Raw genomic sequence first — 18,480 nt, 5'->3', positions numbered from 1 at the left:
ATACCCAGTACTGGCTCCCAGTACTCACAGCCTGCACCCAGTACTTACACCCAGCACCAGCATCATGCACCCAATACTGGCACCCTGCACCAACACTGGGAGTCCCTCTGCCCCTCTGGGGTGTTCTCCCATCCCCAGGGGGTGTGGACAGGCTGGCTGTGAAGCTGCCCCCAGACTGCTTCCCGCCTAAGGATCCCTGCCCAGGAGTGGCTTTCCCTGTGTCACTGGTTTCTCTGCTTTTTTTTCTCAAAAGCGGGGATTATACATCACTAAAAATAAAGGGTGATAAAACTTTGGGAGAGAAAGGAGGCATAAAAATTTCATGATCTTGCCAGCCAGGGAAATTATCCCACTTTATTATTTAAAACCTCATTAAAAACCATTTCCCTGGGAGACACAATGATCAAACCGCCATCTATTTCAATCCTCGAGACGTACACTCGGCGACGTGGGGGACGTTTAAAATAGGCCCCAAATGTGACTCCTGCAGTGAAAACACCACCCCGACCCCCACCCATGCCAGCAGCATCTCTGAGCTGAATCCCTCTGCCTCTGCATTGGGGGGATCAGGAAGACCCAATGTGCCTCCCACATTTTCAACCTGCCCTGTCCAGTACTCTGGATTTTCCTCTTTTCACCCATCCAGCTCACGACAGTGGGATCTACACGGCTCTCACCCAGGGCAGTCCTGCCCCAGGAGCTCTGCGGACAAAGCAGGGTCCGTCCTCTGACTGCAACTTTTCCAAATCCTCAGAGCAGCTCCAGTGTGGAGTTGTGACTGCCGGTCTGCTCCCTCCTGCTGTGTGACCGGGCCACCAGCCCTCACGATTTTCTTTAGCAATTCATTTAACTGGAAGCTCACAAATGCCCATAAAGGCTCCCCACGTCTTCAGGAACTGCTTTGCAGTGTGTGTTTGGGATTTTTAGAAATTCCCATGAACATTTGCCCCATCCCTGGAATTGTTCAAGGCCAGGTTGGATGGGCTTGGAGCAACCTGGTCTAGTGGAAGGTGTCCCTGCCCATGGCAGGAGGTTGGAATGAGATGAGCTTTAAGGTCCCTTCCAACTCATTCCTTTCCAGGATTCCATGATTTGGGCTTGATTTGATGATTTCTTGTGATTCTCCAACCAGTCTGTCCCTTCAGATGATGACGAGAAATCACATTCTGTTTTTTTTTAAAGCATGGATTGGGAGGAAACGCTTGGAGCTTCCAAACCCCCTGCACAATGGGGCTGTCAGTGAACAGCCAGCCTCGCAGCACTGGGTGCTCAGGGTGCAGCAGCTCGGCCTCGCATCTTTTCCAGCAATAGGAAATGCTGCCATCAATAGCCAGGAACACTGCTGCGGGTCTGGAAAGCTGCTATCCCCCCGTGCCAGCGTGGAGAGCTCCTGGGGAAGGACCGGCAGCATCCTGCCGCGCCCGGAGGCACCGGCGGAGAGAGCGGCAGCCTCGGTCGAGCCGTGTCTGTGCTGAGCGCTGACAGCCGGGGGCGGAGGCGCTGCCCGGAGCCCCCCGTGCCGGTGCCCCCTCGCCGTTCCCGCGGCCGCTCCGCACCGGAGCCGTCCCGGCGGGGCCGGCCCCGCGCCCGCCGCTGCAGTAGCGGGACCTGCCCGCAGGTGCCGCCCGACTCCGCCGGGAGCGCGGCCGGCGGCGGCTCGGGGGGGGCCCGGGAGGTCCCGGCCGTGGGGGCATCCCCGGCGGCTCGGGGGGTCCCCATGGCTTGGGGACGTACCGCCGGTGCAGGGGTCTCCGGTGGCTCGGCGGGGCTCTGGTGGCTCCCTGCCCCCGCCGGTCGCCGGGAGAAGGAGCTTGTGCGGAGCGGGGAGCAGGGAGCGGACCCACGGCACTGCGGGGCGGCTCCAGCCCAGGAGCGCGGGGCAGGCGCTGCCGCGTTCCTCGGGTACCCGACGGACACCTCGGAAGGAAGTCCTGATAGCAAAAGCTGGGCACTCCATCGGTGTTTTCCCTAATTTTCTGCTGGTGTTGCTGGGTGGGCTCAGACCTGGCCAGCAGGACCAGGACAGCGACTGACCTCCCTGTGCTGGGCACTGCTGAGGTCACACCTCAAAACCGGTGTTCGGTTGACAAGAATGACATTGAGGTGCTGGAGTGTGTCCAGAGAAGGGAATGGGGCTGAGGAAGGGTCTGGAACACAAGGAGCTGTTGAGGGAGCTGGGGGAGCTCAGCCTGGAGAACAGGAGGCTCAGGGAGGAGCTTCTCACTCTCTACATCTACCTGAAAGGAGATTGTAGCCAGATGGGCACTGATCTCTTCTCCCAGGGGACAAGCAGCAGGACAAGAGGAAATAGGCTCAGGCTGCACCATGGGAGGTTTAGGTTGGATATAAGGGAAATTTTCTTCACAGAAAGGGTTGTCCAGCATTGGAACAAGCTGCCCAGGGCAGTGGTGGAGTCACCATCCCTGAAGGTATTTAAAAGCCACGTGAATGTGGCACTTGGGGACATGGTTTAGTGGTGGGCTTGGCAGTCGTGGGGTAATGGTTGGACTCAATGATCGTAGAGGGCTTTTCCAACCCAAACAATTCTGTTTCGTTCTGATTCTGTGATTCTAAGAAGGTGCTGGGTGAGCGGAGGAAAGCTCTGCCATGGGCTGCAGGGAGCTGTGAGTACAGCACAATGCCAGCACCTGCAGAACTGGAAGAAGATCTCCTGTAACTCCGGGCAGGATGCTCAGGAGCAGGAAGCCTCTTTTGATAAATATCTGAGACGAGTCAGCCTGTGTCAGGACTGAGATACAGCAAGGTTCCCAATGGGTCTGCAAAGCACAATTTGATGGAGAAATCCTGTCAACAGCTGCTCAATCCCATCTCCAAAATGCTCTGCAGTATCAGCCTGGCTGCAACAGCAGAATGGGCTGATCCCTTCCAGGGTGTTTCCAGCTTGTGTGTTCCTTGAGAGGTTGGCAGGTGATGAAGCTGGATGGATGAGGGCTTCAGAGATGTTTTGCTTTAGGAAAGCCTCTCCCCCAGCAGCCACCTGGGCTTCTTAAAGCTTTCCAAGCAGCAGAGCATATTCAGACTGGAGTGACCAAAAGAGATGCTCCTGGCATGGGACTCTGAGGAAGCAACAGTCCTTGAGCTACTACAGCCCACGCGAGAGGCAGAGGAGAAGAAACTCTGCACTGTCACCCTGCAGGAAGTGCTTGTCAGAGCTGAGATTGTAAAGGTCACGTTCACCCTGTCCCTGAATATGCAGCTCCTCTGCAGAGGGCAGCTGAGGACATGTCGAGGTGATGCTCCTGTGTGTGCACAGAGCTGGCACGTGAGGGTGCAGGAAGCAGAGCTGCTCTGGAGACCAGCCCTGCTCCAGGGCATAAATCCGCCCTGTGTATCTCAGTGGTGGAGCTGTCTCTGCAGAATACCTGAGCTGTGCAGTCTCATCACAGCTGATTTATTTCCTTGTGAGAAGTACCTGTGCACCCTTTACAGCCTTTTTACTCTTTTAAGGCCTCAGAGGTTCCTGTGGAATGCCAGAGATGCATTTCCAATCCCAATTTCTGCCTTAGCTATCAGGTGTGCTACAAGCCTGCCTATCTCCGTGGCTCCCCAGGACTGACTCAAGAGTCATTCTGGTTGGGGTTACGTTTTTTCCACAGGGACCTGAAGTGCAAAGATTGCCTTTCCTGTACTCAAGCTTGAAGATAAAGCAGCAACTTGAAGTTCTGGAGTGTGTCTGGAGGTCGTGGAGCAAAGTTTAAAAGAGGATTTTGCACTACCAGGCTCAGCATTTAGTCTTTAAATTCTATCACATTTAGAGGGAAAAGGGTCGATTATTTTGATTTCCTAATGTAACAGAGCTTATGCAATCACACTGTATATCAGCCCACTCTTGTTCTTCCAAATTATTCTCTTCAAAAACTTTTTAACCCTTTGGCCAGTTCTATCAAAAACTGAGAGTGGTTAGAGCTCAGTTCCTGCCATTACAAACAGCTGGGCAAAGAATGACCCTGCCAGGGCTGCATGCTGTCAGACCTTATTAGACACTGGAGAATCCACTGGAGCTGACATTTGATTGATGCCCAAACCGTGGGAAAAGCTTCAGTCAGGGCTTGTGCCCTCGCAGGCACCCAGGTCAGTGGCCCAAGAGACGCCAGCCTGCTGAAAGCCAGACTCTGCAGATTCTGCAGCTCCCAGAGCTGTTTATTTGCTTTCTGGTGCCAAGCTGGGAGGGGATGGGCAGGGAGAAGGGGCTTAGCAGGAGTCTTGGCCAAAAGGGCCAGTGCTGGTGTTCCAGGATGGAACTAGATCTCCCAGAGCCTGCCTGTGGTGGTGTAAAGATGCTGCCCTCGAAGGAGGCACTGCAAATTGTCAGCTCTGCTGCTGGGTGGCACAAACTGATAGTGCCTTGGAGGGCGCTAAAATCCATATTACCCCTACAGTTGTCGCCTGAGCCTCTCAGTGACCTACAGACAGACTTTCTCTCAAACTCTCGTCAGTGTTTCAGAGGTGGCTGAACAGTCATTAGGAGGTACAATAGAGAGAAGTGACAACAGTAAGGACAAAACTGAGGTGGTTGGACTCCTCTGATCACTTTTGGCTGAAATCGAGTCAAGCAGGGGAGATCTGGGCAGATGTGCCCTTTCCTTGGCTACAAGATGCACAGTGGAAAAAGCTGGATCACGTTTTAAAAAGTCAGAGATGTTTTTGAACTGTCACAGCAGATTGGAGCAGACAGGAATTGAGAGACACTTTGGAGACCCTCCAGCTGTAAAAATGAGCACAGTTTGATCTGATCCCTGTACAAAAGTTCCCAGGCAGGTCCTGCAGATGTGTGGAGAGCTCATGGGAAGTCTCCACTCTTTGGCTGCAGGGGAAAGGTGATGCTGATGCTTAGAGATGGGAAGAGCGTATTTGAGAGGAAGGTTTGAGAAGTCAAGTGTCTATCATGAAAAGAAAATACTTTGCCCAAAAGGGGAAGATACTCTCAGCTGTATAATCTACCCCAAGAACTACATCCTCCCTTTCTTATTCTACTTGCATGAAGAGCATCTCTCCATTGCTTCCTCATCTCTCAATCATTTGGTACACAGAGCTCATTAGAAATCTGCTCTGTTGAGCAATGTCAGGAATCTCAGCGCTTTCCATTTCCTCCATCTGAACTGGAAAGTGTTTTTCTCACACGATCAGTCTTGAGCAGTAATAACAAAACCACAGCTTCTGTTGCAGTTCTTTGTTTGCAGGTGGCTTCTTCTGTGGACACATCTAAACATCAGCGTACAGGGCCTGCTGGCTACAAGACAGCAGACAAAGCAGATGATGGTTATGGGTGTGTGAACAAGTATCACCCTGATATTTCCTTTTTAACACAGCAACATCCAGGAATCATTGTCAGGAAAAGCAGGGTCATGATTTTGAGGTTTCTCACTTATATGCTAAGCCGAGAACAACTTTGACATGCAGAACAATGATGTTTGTATGTGGTTTTTGGTTTAACACCATACAATGCTTATTTCTCATTGATTTCATTGACACTGAAATGGGTAAAGCTTTGATTACAGCCTGATTCACACGGCTGCAATTCCAGAGCAGACAAAATTGTGCTGCAGGATTTATATTGGCATCTTACATCACTAAGATCTGGTGAGATGGTGGAGTAAAGGAGAGCAGGGTGCTGTGCCCTGAGAAAATATGTGAGTTCCCAAGCTATGATAGTAAATTTCCCTCAGTCCAGGGGAATAAAGACAGTAGGAATATAGCTTTGGTCTCACTTTCCCCTCTTCTTTCTGTAGTGGATGTGGGGCAGAGGCCAGGTATTATTTGACATCCCTGTGCTCTTAATGTATTTTCACTGTAGAATTAAATGTGTCAGAAGTAAGAGCCTTCCCTGTGCCTCACAAAGCCTGGTTCAGTGTGGGGAGAACAGTTTCTGAAGGGAAAGGGTTTATTTTTACTCAGTCTTGAATCAGTCTTGGCTTTCCCTGCTGTGAGAGCTGGAGGAGGAGGGGAGGGCAGGCAGCCTTGTGTGTGAGGATTCATTTCCTCCAGGTCACTAACAACCCTCAGATAAGGTGGCACTGGGGTTCAGCTGCCCTAAGCCCAAACCGAACTTGAACCAGAGGCCCCACTGGAAATCCCCAGGGTGTTTTGGGGAGGCACCCCTGCCCTGCTGCTTGTACCAATCTCCCCCTCTGCTTCTCCTGCTGGAAATGGGTGTTAGGAGAGGTCTGAGCCTGTCTGGCCTGAGCCCTGAAATCTCACTGTTTTCTAAGACCTGTCCTGGGGACAGACTTAAAAATATCCCAGGAGCAAATTGACTGCTGCATCCTCTTTCTGACATGCTCCGGGATAAGAGGAAGGGAGCTGTTTGCTCCTTCCCCGCCCCTTTTCTCGGTGAGACAGATGCGAGCCATGCCGCTCTCCCTCTGCTTTGGCGAAGGGAGGGGCAGTTTCCTGTTTTTGTACAGAAATGAGATAGATCCAGGATGCCTTTGGGCGCTGCTGGTCCCCGTGCACACAGAAGGGCTGCGGGTGTCCGTGGGCTCTCTAAGTTTTATTTCAGCTTTCCTGCTCGTGCCTGTGATCCTCCTGGCTGGGATAGACCCTCGCCACTGAGATGTATGGAGGGACATCCTTCCAACCAGCTGGTGCAGGAGGTTCCCAAGCACCACTGAAAAGCTTTTCCTGCAAAACCAGAGTCTGCTTTTCCAGTGGCCCATTCCAGGGTGTTTGCAGGTTCCCGGCGCAGCAGCGGCACAGCTCCATCCTGCCCCAACCATGGGACTGCTTGGCCCAGACCGGGGCTGTGTCTGGCATGAACATCCCAGGAATCTGCTCCAGGCGGGCAGGAACAAAGTGGAGAGACGTGTTTACACTGCTGGGGGGGAAGCACAGGCGGGGGAGCAGAAACAGCCCAGCGCAGCAGTCTCACGGTCCAGCTGTCAAGGAGTTGGTCTTGCGTAAGGAGAAACGGAGAGCAAGCAGCAAATTGGCTTTGCTGAGTGCTTTGGCCACAATTAATGAGGAGGGAACTGGGCAAAGGTACTGGATAATTAAATTGGCTGATAGCAGAGCTCTGTCCGGAGCAGGAATGTGTTGTATGCCGTCACGCCAAAATTAGAAACATTTTGTTATAGTGCTTTTCCTTCGCAAAAGGCACTCAGGTAAAGTTGCCAGCTCCCCTCTGGGAGGGAGGCACCACGTCCTGATCCTGCGTGGTGGAAGGGTCTGGGGCTGGCAGAGGGAGTAGGATGGAGCTTTTTTCAGCAAAAACACCCATCTGGAAGCCACAGGGTCCCTCTGCCTGGGGTGACCTGTGGGATGGGTGACTGTGCCTGTGAGAAAGATGGAGAATGGAGGGGTGAAGTGGCTTTCTAAGGTCACCAACTGAGTCATGGGTAAAGCCAGGAATAGAAGCCAGCAGTCAGGCTCCCAGCTGCTGTACCTATGGTTATTTCTGTTTATGCTCTTCACTTCTCTTGCCCATGGTTTACTGAGTGCATTCCAAGAGTAACTTGCCTGCCAAACTTCCTCCATTTTAAAACCAGAAATGGACAGATAAGATAGTAAAAGAAATAAGTTTAACTGCTGGTATGTGCACAAACATACCTGAACCCCGTCCAAGTTACCAGCCAGGTTTTTTTTTAATGCTCTTTTGGGGCAGGAGAAACTCCTCCAGTCTCAAAGTGCCTATGGCAGTTTGCTGGCACGATGTCAGATGATTTATTTGCTTTGCCTGTGGTCAAAAGGAGAAAAAATTTTAAAAGGAAAAAATAAAGAAACATGCTAGACATAGCAAAACTCGGTCAAGTGACTCCACTATAAATCCCATGAAGGCAATGGGAGAGTTGTGGCTCTGGGAACTGGAAGTTTAGACTGTAAACCAAAATAAAACTGAAACCCCAAATAAATGCTACATTCTCACCCAATAAATTTTCCCAGAATGCCTTATCTACTTCTCAGTGAAGGCCCTGAGACTTTCTTCCATCAACTTGTAAAACAGATTGGGCCCAAGGCCAGAGTATCTGGAAAGTCCTAAACTGGGGGTTAATGACTTGAATCCTCCTTATTCTTGGCATAAGCAGAATTAGACTGCTCTGTTAACTGCTGTTCAGAGGCAGCGTAAAAAGGTTAATCCAGGTAGCAGATCTGTCAGGAAGTCAGACTCTTGCATCAAATGGAAGCATGGTAGTGGCACGAGTGTCCAACAATGCTGTGCTGTATCCGTACCTCAGGCTGCTGTTCCAGAGCAGGCACTGAGGATGGGCACTTGCCTACATTGTGACCTGAGCTTAATGCACTCAAACTGCCTCTAGCTGTGGAGCAGAGGATGGGCTGCCTTTGCACCCCAGAGCAGGATCCCATCACGTTTTCATACTTCTTGGCTCTGTCTCTCCTTTCTTCTCTGTTTTCTTTTTCCTTTTTTTTTTTTCTTTTTTTCCTTTTGCATTTTGCCCTCTGTGTTTCTATTTCAGTACTTTTATTGCAGTTTTATTTTATGGTTGTCTTCTTTCCCTGACTGAGAGGTGATGCACTGTGTAAGGTATGCAGAAGCTACTGCTGCTGGCACGAGTCCCCTCCAAGAGCAGAGAGGTGCCTGGGTCCCCAGGCTGTCATCTGACCCTCAGGACATGGCCGTGAGTATTCCTGACAGGGATCTGCACTGTGGGAGCAGGGAGCTGCCTGATCTTTGACCAGGAGGGATTCAACATTGTGTGGTTTTCTGTGTTTCCTCTGTTCTACTTTGCTGGATTCTTCCCAACTTTCTCTGGGATTTCTTTGCAGAGGGGTCAGGCTGGAATAATGTTGGTTTGGTCCCCAAATATCTTGTATACACAGGCTATCCATTTCCAGGAGGTGACTTTCAGAGCATCCCAGGCATAAGAGCTGACCTCTCCTCCTCTTTGCCCTCGTGGTGATTTCCTGATGCTGGAGCTGATGAGCAGTGTCCAGCCGAGTTCTCCCTCCTCCTGCCAGCCCTGGCTCTGCGCACTGGAGTTCCAGGTCCTTTCACAGAAATTAACATTTACTTTAAGAACTAAAACAAACAAAACCCAAATAAATCTCCTCACAAAATAAGATCAATAAAAACATAGCCAAGTGCTTTGTTTTGCTTAGAAGACGCATCTTTGTACATATCCACTTGTGTGTTGCCAAGTTTTGGAAATCGGCAAAGGCTGACATTGTTTACTGCAAATTAAAGACCCTCTGGAGACACTCAGTCTTGCTTTCCAGTGTAGCCTCGGGCTGGGGGAGGGAAGCACTTGGACAGTAGCATAGAAGAAACCCTGTTCCAGTGTTGCTAACTATAGCATTAATTTCAGAGTCATAAATAACTTCAGTACCATGGTTACAGCACTAGCCAAGTATGATATCATTTAGTTTAGGATTAGGGGAAAATATCTTCCTTGAGGCTGTGGGTTCTAAAATAAGCAACTTTTCCAGTATAAGTTTTCTCCCGAAGACTACACAAACTCCAGCCTGTAGCTGTAAATTAGATGGATTACTCTGGTAAAACTGACTGCATGCGAAGTGTCAGCAGGTAAAACAGCTCGGAGAGCAGATTCTTCCAAGTTCCTCAGGGAATGACAGCCTGGCACTGGGTCAGTTTTCTTAGAAAACAGCACCTTCTGGGAACAAGAGCAAGCACAGCCTTTCCAACCCGAGTTCTGCAGCAGGGAGACGTGAGGAAGAAGGTCACTTCAGAAATCAGATGCTGCTAATGACCATTATAAAGATGGATTGAGAGGCCAGCACTGACAGATCCCATGGCTGCGTGGGCAGCATTAGAGGAACTGCACAAACCAGCGACAGCTCGTGGGCATCCATTGGCCCAGTCGAGCAAATAGCTGGGATGTTTGTTTTGCAAAATTTACACACAATTACATGCACACACAAATCTGCAGGAGCAACTGGGAAAGGCTGTTGTGAGGGAGATCCTGAATACATGTCATAGAGAATGCAGCACTATCATGGATTCTAAAAGGACTCAAATGGGATAAGGGTCTCCCAGAATAAGAGAAAATTTTGTGGAGAAACACAAGCACAGCAAAAATGGTCACAGTTTGATGAAACAGGAAACATGGCTCTAGGGCTCCTGGGTACAAAATCCTAGACCACACAACCTAAAGCACTGATGCCATTCAAAATTGTTCAAGAAGTTATGACATCAGGTCTGTATTGGTAGGCTTCATGCCAGATTAGATATTGTCTTTCTTCCTGCTGCCGGCATCAGCCAGCACAAGCGCCGTGTTGTGAGCCCTGGCTAACCCAACAGAAACACCGTTGTGTGCCCAGGCATGATCTGGATTGAATTTGTCCTGCTAAATGATCCACTCGTGCTCAAACCTGGCATAAGGGACCATAGCATTGTGGTACAAACTTCCACTGCAAATTTTGTTTCTTCTCTAACAGCAGGCAAGAGGATTTTCCCCCATGCAAACGTCTGTGATAATCACTGGAATGTTTTCCCTCAGTTTGGTGGGTTCGATTAGAGGGTGTCCTCCCATGAAAAGCAGTGCATAAACTTGAACACACCATGAAAAATGAAATGTCTTTTTTATTTCTGCTCTTCCTGGTTCTAACCATGCAGAGAACATCTGAAAAGTAATATTTTGGGATAGGCTGAACCAGTCTGATTGATACACTGCATTCATGAGCCCTGCCTCTCCCTGCTGCAGCTGGATCCCTGGTGAGAGATCCTCTGATGGTTAACCGAGTCTGAGATCCTGAGAGCAGAATCGCAGGTTTCAAGGAGATTTTGGGCTTCTGCAGCTCTGAGCAGCCTGACAACCCCAGCCTCTTTCTTTTGGTCTTTACCTGTGCTAGGCTTGACTCGGGAAGTAACTGTTCTCCATCACGAAGGTGTGGGAGGCCAGCATGGTTTTCATTTGCTCAGCAGTGGGCTCTGAGAACACCACATACCTCACCTTCTTTTGGGTTGGTTAGACAGAGGGATGCTTTTGGTTTAGGAATAGTCCTCTGTGTGTGTGAGTTTCTCTGTTCTCAAGTCACCTTTATTGCAGCTCTGAGCAGCAAAGCAGCCTAAAGGGGAAAGAGAGAGGAAGAAGATGGGAGAATGATATCTGTGTATGAGGACAGAGTTTTTTGAGTTACCTGGTATGAGTTACATGATAAAATAAAAGGTCATCTGGCCAAGGGAGGGGATAGAAGAGGTCAACTGACTTTAGTGCTAATTTAGGGTGTCAGTAGCTTCTGGAGTACAGCCAGTGAATAGAAGTATTGCTGTCAGGCTCAGAAGATGGACACCTTACTTGTGGCTTTGATGCTGATCTGTCCTTTAACCCTCACAAACTCAAATCTTTTTCATTTCTTGTGCCAAGCCTGTTTTCTCTGCAAGAACTGCAGGACATCCATTCACTGCCAAATAACACAGGACTCTGACCTACAGAATCCCTACACTGGGATTTCTACCACCACACAGGGCATCACTCTTATAGTGACCCAGTCTTATTTCATCAGGGTTATTTAGAACTTCACTGTTCTCTTCAAATCCTCTGCTGTCAGGGAAAAGAATCAGGTCTGGTCTACTTGGGATATTTTGCTGATAGTTGAGCTGCAATATGCCAGACAGCCAAGTCTGTACTTGGGATGGGGATTGAAGAGTCTAAGGGGCCCTCTCTCCTGCAAGGAGGAGCCATCTGGCAGAGCTGTGTGTGGACCTCTACTTGGAAGCTCCTGGAAGCTGCTCTTGAGTGTAGTTTAGAAATATGCAGGCAATTACATATCATTGCTGTTGTGCTGAGGCTGCCAGCTGCGGGGTCAGGTTGTCCCCTTTGTTTCCCAGTAATTACTATTTTTAGTTCAGGTTTCATGAGCCCAAAGGTCCTCCGGCTGTGCTCTGTGCAGCCTCAGAGAAGACAGATGGGGCATTACAGGCACAGTGTACTTAGTCCCTGCCACTCATGAGATTCAAAGTCCAATTCGGTTGGTTAAAGAACAATGTTTTCAATGTTTTTGCACAACAGTGTTCTGAGAAAAGCTCTCTCTGGGTGGAAGCAGCATATCTGCAGCAGAAGCACAATTAACAGGGAATAATTTCACCCACACAGTAAAACAGGAAGGTTGGAAATGTTCAGAGATCACAGGGAAAGTCTGTACCTCGGACCATGTCAGCTTGTCAAGTGCACCCTGAGAGATCCATATCCCTCCTCAGTTCCAAGGCAGGAATTGAAACCGACCCAAAATCTAAGGAAGGGACTGGGTGGACAGGTGCTGGGCAGAGCAAGTCAGCACAGCTCCCCAGTTCAGACCAGTGGGGAAGCTGGGCCAGGCAGCATTCCTGGAATTGTGGTTCAATCCCAGTCCAAGTGCTGAGGTCGCCAGGGGCTGTCCCAGCTGCAGACTGAGCTGAGGGCATGAGTCAAAGCCATGAGGGGCTGCCACGGTCTTGCCAAGTGTAAAAAGCACGGAGATGCTGCCTTGTGTGTGCTTTGCTTCTGTCTGAAAACAACAGAGAAGGTATGAGAAGGATATCAATCACTTGGGAGATCAAGAAATCCCAATATTGCTTTAATGGATCATAAAAAGCAAAAAAAAAAAGTTCATATATATATATAGCTCAAAAAAGCATCATACATATTCTAACCTTCCACAAACATTAACCAAGAGAGCGTTGTAAAAGGCCTGGGAAGATCCCAAGTAGCACAACCTTCATTTTACTGAGGGCACAAATAGTAATTAGCTGACTAAGGATTGCAAACTCAGCACCCACATTAAAACTGGGACTCAGGGAGTTCTTCTGTTCATCCCTTGCTCCTGCTGACACACACCTGCAGCAGACACAGCAGCTGGGGAGCACTGCCCGGAATCCCAGCACTGGGAAACCACAGCTCTCGAGCACAGCACTGGGACACAGACCCAGGGGTCTCACAGGCAGGGTGTCATCATGACAGAGAAGCCCAGACAGGCAGGGTGAGGTCAACAGCTTCTGAAAACAGTCTGTGTAAAACTGAAACTGCTGTTGAATTCAGCTGGTTGCTCCTGACGCAGGTTCCTTGGAGTCTCAGCAGTATCCCAGAATAAACCCTTCAGTTCAGCTCCTGGTTCCAACCCTCAGTGTAAAACAGCTGACTGCATGTTAAAACAAGGTGGCCACAGGTGAAAATTATACTCAAGGTGGATAAAACACAGATATTAGGGCTGAAATGTGGTGAGGTGAAAGACACAGGGAGAATCAGCACAAACTCATGGATGAACTCTGGGAGCTGAGGTTGTTTTCGCCACGTCATGTGAACCAAGCCTGTTGAGTTTCACACGTAGGGCAGCCTGAGGCACGCTCGTTTTGTTCTCAGAAAGTGGAGTTTGTAATAAATATGTGGCAGTCTGTGGTAACCAGAAACTATTATTATCACAGGAAATGCTGCTGGTCAGGAGGAACAAATGTATTTGATCCCCCTGGTGTGAACAAGCCTTGAATTTGTCTGTGCTGCACAAACCCTCGGGGTTATTACATGGGCAATGTTCTTAATAACAGGAGAGGCTCAGTAAATGGGTTTGACTCTGAGCAGAGAAGCCAACAAGCCATGGAGAATAACATGTTCTGAGCAGAGGAATATTGTGGAGTGTAAACAGTTGGCTTTTGCTTCACCTGGGTTCTCCTTAGAGCTGTACCATGATGAACGTGACTCGCAGGAAGGTAAATTGATTTAATTCATGTATTAGTAGACAAGAAGAAAGTTTGGGGTGTTTGGAGGGTTTGTAATGCACAATGGAAGGTGGGCGGTGGTTTAGCTGAGACTAAAATAAATTGAGTGTATAGGAGGTTAAATTTCTGCCAAAACTCGTTTTCAGATGCTGCCAGAAGATTCCAACTTATCTCAACTTAGGATCCATCAAAGCCGTGTTAAAGTTGGGTCTCGGGCATTGAGTCAGCAGTTTACGTTCCTGTGGGAGGGAATGTCGTCTCAACCACAGTGGGAGCGGTGCATGGTGCATGCAAATAACTCTGAACACATCAGCTCTTCAGGGTGGATTTTGGATGAAGATGGAAGGTAAATTAATTTCTATTTGAAATAAAGACAACAATGTTTGTGGTTATTAAGGTCAGTAAGTGATTTCAGTGAAAAATTTGTTCCTGTGCATGAACAAAAAACTTTGCTGTGCTGTAAACATGTTTTGTAACAGAAATAGTGAATCTTGGGGCTTCTATGTTAACAGTAATTGTATTTTTTTTAAATAAAACAAAAGAGCAAACAGTGAGGAAAATGATTTTGTCTGTAGACTCTGAATTTCAGGGGAAAAGAAAAGAAAGAAAAAGAAAATAAACAAGAAAACCTGGTAGAAAAATGCTTTAAAGAGGGTTTTTGTAAGTAGATTTGAAAGAAAAGCTGCTAAAGACAGAGAAAGGCTTTCTATAAATGAGGAATTCTTTCATTTGTGCTGCTCTTACAAAACAACGCAGGAAATCACACAGGATGTGCTGACGAGAAGAAGGAAGTGGTTTTGAGGATGACATTGAGCGCTGCAAGGGGGATGCCAGACGTGTTGGATTCACATGAAGAGTTGGTGTTCCTGCCAGTGAACACCCCCCGAGCTGCCCCTGCCTCCCGAGCCTCAGAGCAGCCGCGGGCACGAACAACTCGGGGAGCTCCGAGTGCGCCTCCGGAGCGAACACCCCCAAACAGCCCCGTCCCCTCTGGCTCCAGAGGGGTGTTATTGCAAAACCTGCTCAGGAACTGAAACTTTTGAAACCTTCCCGAGCTGATTGGTGAAGGCTTCACCTCCTGGGAGTCCTGTTCAACCCGGGACACATCATGTGGGAAGCAGGCAGCGCGTGGGGAGGTGTTATTATAGAAACAGGGCCAAGCACTTGACTCCTGGGGAACTGGAGGCTGCCTTGGCCATTTTGAAGTGATTACAGCAAGCAAGGTAATCCATGTTTATTGAGGTCCTTGGTGTGTTGTTTTCCTTTCCCTCTTGATGTGGTGTGCAGGTTCAAAGGCACCAGCACAGCTCTTTGCCCCAGAGGAGGTGCAGGGAGTGGTTTCTCAGCAGACGGCCTTGCGTGACTGCTGCCTTCGTGTGTGCTACTGCACATGAAAACAGTTTCTGTTCTAAACACTCATTTGCCACAGATTTGAATATGCTTAAAAATAACTGTGCACACAAATAATGCATAGGGGTGCACCTACAGAATTTGTGTGTATATATATCTGTGCATCTATTTGGCATATTTTCAATGAAGGTGCCTGTGTATTTTTGCACAGAGTCTAAGTTTGTGCTTCTTTTCCTGTGTAGCTAATGTAGCTCAGATTCTTTTCAGTTAATCTATACAGCTTTTAAGCAGTTGAGTTCAGGTCAGTAGCTGCATGAAGCTGAAAAATCTTAAATTTCTATCAGAGCCCTTAAATCCAAACCCCGAGTAAAATAGTTATTCATAAGGCTTGCTCATAAATGGTTCATTACAGCGTTAGATTGGTGAGCCTATAACAAAACGCAGGTTCCCACCTCCACACTGTTTGTTACTTGTGAACAGAAATTCAGGAGACTGACTCCACAGTATTTAATTTAATCAGAGCCAGTGCAGATCTAGCAGTGCCTGTTCATGTGTATTAAATCTCCAAATGCAGTAATGCATCAATTCTGTCAGTTCCTGCTACAAAACTGGAATATATTTTCCTGCTGTCACCTAAGCATCAGAGGAATGGATATAAGAAAAAGCAAGACCCCAGCTCTCAGCTGTGTGGCTCAAAGGGTCCCTGCTTCAGTGGCACCTGTCCTACCTGTCCTCATGAATGTGAAATGTGCTGTGTGCCTCTGTCTTCCAGGCAAAACATGGCATCAATCCCTGACTTCTGTAGCAAAGCAAGGAACAGCTTTTTCACCAGTGAGAAAACATTCTGGACAAGACAAGAAGGAATAAATGTAGTCACATTTTAAATTTGCAGTTTATAAAACACAACTGATTTCCAAATATGCCAGAGAAAAAAGTACCCTTGCCTAATGAACAAGGTCCACCTGCTGTGTGGCTCTTTTAGTTTCTTTTTGCTGCTGGAAGTGGCCTTTGTGAGAATTAAATTCTATAAATGGTTACACACTGAGGTTTAGTGTTTATTCAGTTTCCCAAGTGGATGTCAGCTCCTGGTAGTCCTGTGGTCCAAGGAGGAGCAGCATGGGTTTTCATGGTGGTAAAAATGAGACAAGTGAGATCCTTGTTCCACACCACCCTAGAGGTTATCAAAGAGCCCTGGGGCTGCGGTTATCCCCACAGGTGCATTCCTTGGGCAGAAGAGCGGAGAGCAAGGATTGGTTCAGTGCAGGGCACTGCTCTCCCAGATGGAAAACACCTTTGCAAATGAAGGAAAGATGGATTCCCCCCAAAACACTGCTTCCTAGGCTAGTGCAAAATACTTCCCAGGACAGCCTGGATTGCTGCTGCTTCAGTGTGGATGCAGCCACACACATTCAGCCTGAACACAGACTCCTGGTGTGAGCACCGTGGCTGCCTTGGCTCCCAGAGCTGGTGTCCCACCCCAGGTGGAAACTCCTTGCAGGCAGCCTGAGAGGCCCTGGGTGTTGCCTGGCTGGGTGGAAGAGCTGTGGCCTCCCAGCCTGGCCCTGCACAAGGGTGGATGATCAGCAGAGCTCAGCTGCTGTCTGAGTGCTCCCTTTAGCAGCCAGGCTTTGAGAACAGCTCAGCTCTTCAGAGACTGAACTGTTGAAAATCTGCTCAGTTGTGTAACAAAAGGAGCTGCCACACACTAATTCATAGTGATTCTATCTCTAAGAAAAACCACTTAGCAGATCTGGACAAGGGCTGAAGCTGATAAGGAAAGAACTCATTAAACTGATAGAATTAGAGATCTCTTTTAGCCTTCTCCCCATCTGTCTTTTGCTGCCTGTCACTCACTGTTGTTTCTGTAACTCAGAACAGTAGGTTTGGGGAACAGAGATTATTTCTTCTTACATCTTCTTCTTAAGGTTCTTTTAACATTACATAATTACCAATAACACAAAGGGAATAAGGTATGAGAACTCCAGAAAACCAATTTTTGTGAAGCTGCTGTTGACAGCAAAAAGCCCCTTCTATCTCACAAATCCTTTATAGTAAGTACATCTCCTAAATAAAACATGATAAGACTCAAAAAAATCAAACCCCAGCAAAGCTCTCTGGAAAACCTCTGTAACCAACACGTTGCTGGACCCAGCAGAGGGATCCTCACAGGCCCAGCTATTGATTGAGGCTCAGAACAACTCCAAGAGCAGGTGATTGTGTTGGAACACTGCCTTTCTCATGGATGCTGAAGAAACAGACCTTAAATATATTTGTGTAGATATAGATGTTTTAAATGATCTTTTGTAATTTTTTTCCCCAGGAAGGCTTGGGAGAAATCACAGATCGAGGAACACGGACTAACACCTCCTGGCCAGCCCAGCCCAGCACTGGATGGAGCAGGGCCGAGCTGCCCCAGTCCCAGAGGGGTCTTTTCTGTCGGAGTTATCCCTCTGCTCCCATCCTCACTCCCCCACTCCCCTCCTTTGCTTCAAGGCAGTGCAGGCAGCCCTCAGGGCCTCAGTGCCCGAGGCTGTTCACAGACATCTTGTTTTCTCTTTTCATGTCACAGTTTGTCTAGCAGAATCATTCCTTTTTTTTAATGTTTAAATGCCTTTTTATGTGAGAAAAAGGTGTACAGTGAAATCTCAGTAAACGGCTACGGAAGTGTGCTGCTTTATAAGTCTGTTTTTGTTTAGGTTTTTTTTTTTAAATTTATTATGAAGACAAACACTTTCAGGAACTCCATTTTTATTTCCCAGCATCTTTCATTTCTTTTGGCTGGACATCATCGGCCAAATAGGTGTAATAAAACCATGGAAGAAAAGCAAATGTACAACAAGGCACTTTACCTGAGCAGAGGTAAAATTGCACTCATTAAAGAAGCACATTTAGGCATAAAATGCAGCTCAAAAACCTCTATTAAGAGCTTCCACTAGGGAAAAAGATTGCTTTGACCTTCAGAGATTGACGCAATGTGTGATGTTTATTAATAGTTTTAGCAAGAAAGTATCTATACAGGGGGTTGTCTTGCCTTTTATTTGGTTGATTTTGAGAGCCCTCACTGTTTCTTGGCTTGCCTACTGAATAGGGTTGATGAAAAACTCCTTGCTCTTAGGTTAATGTCCATCAAAAGATTTCTCTGCTCCTCTGATGATGAAAATAACGCTGTGAATGCTGCAGGACCCCGGGCTTAATCCCATCCACCAGCTTTCCAGAAAGGGAATGACGGCTCCAAGGCTCCCAATAACTGTTCTGTGTGTCAGAAATGCTCTCTGAAGCATGAGGGGCTTGGGAGGACTCCTTGCAGAAGCATCTCCCTTGTTTCTCCTCGTGAGAGGCTTCCTACCCTTCAGGAGGTTTTCTATAATCAAGATTTTCAAGATCTGCTTTCATGTTTTTGCTCACAATTTGTGGTGGCTGTAATTACTTGTGCTGAGGGGCTTTGAACACCACAGCTCTAAACCATCAGCAGTACAAGCCAGTCTCTTTGCTGGCGTGACTTTCAA

At 48.1% G+C, this 18,480-nt stretch overlaps 1 long non-coding RNA gene across 2 annotated transcripts; it reads left to right on the top strand.

Annotated features, from left to right (window-relative positions):
• The first annotated feature begins 13,380 nt into the window (after window positions 1-13,380).
• LOC121673663 lies at window positions 13,381-18,025 on the top strand. 2 transcript variants are annotated; one of them, XR_006019271.1, is made up of 4 exons: window positions 13,381-13,615; window positions 13,771-13,970; window positions 14,381-14,847; window positions 17,295-18,025. It is a non-coding gene; the product is annotated as an uncharacterized LOC121673663 (long non-coding RNA). The 2 variants fall into 2 exon arrangements; XR_006019270.1 differs by lacking the exon at window positions 14,381-14,847.
• The last annotated feature ends 455 nt before the right edge of the window (window positions 18,026-18,480 follow it).

The sequence above is a fragment of the Corvus kubaryi genome, unplaced genomic scaffold (assembly GCF_017639235.1).
Source record: "Corvus kubaryi isolate FWS band 111438036 unplaced genomic scaffold, C.kubaryi_AGA036_p1.0 134, whole genome shotgun sequence".
NCBI classification, from domain to species: Eukaryota; Metazoa; Chordata; class Aves; order Passeriformes; family Corvidae; genus Corvus; species Corvus kubaryi.
Note: the sequence above shows the minus strand (reverse complement) of the source record. Positions and strands in the feature narration are given on the sequence as shown.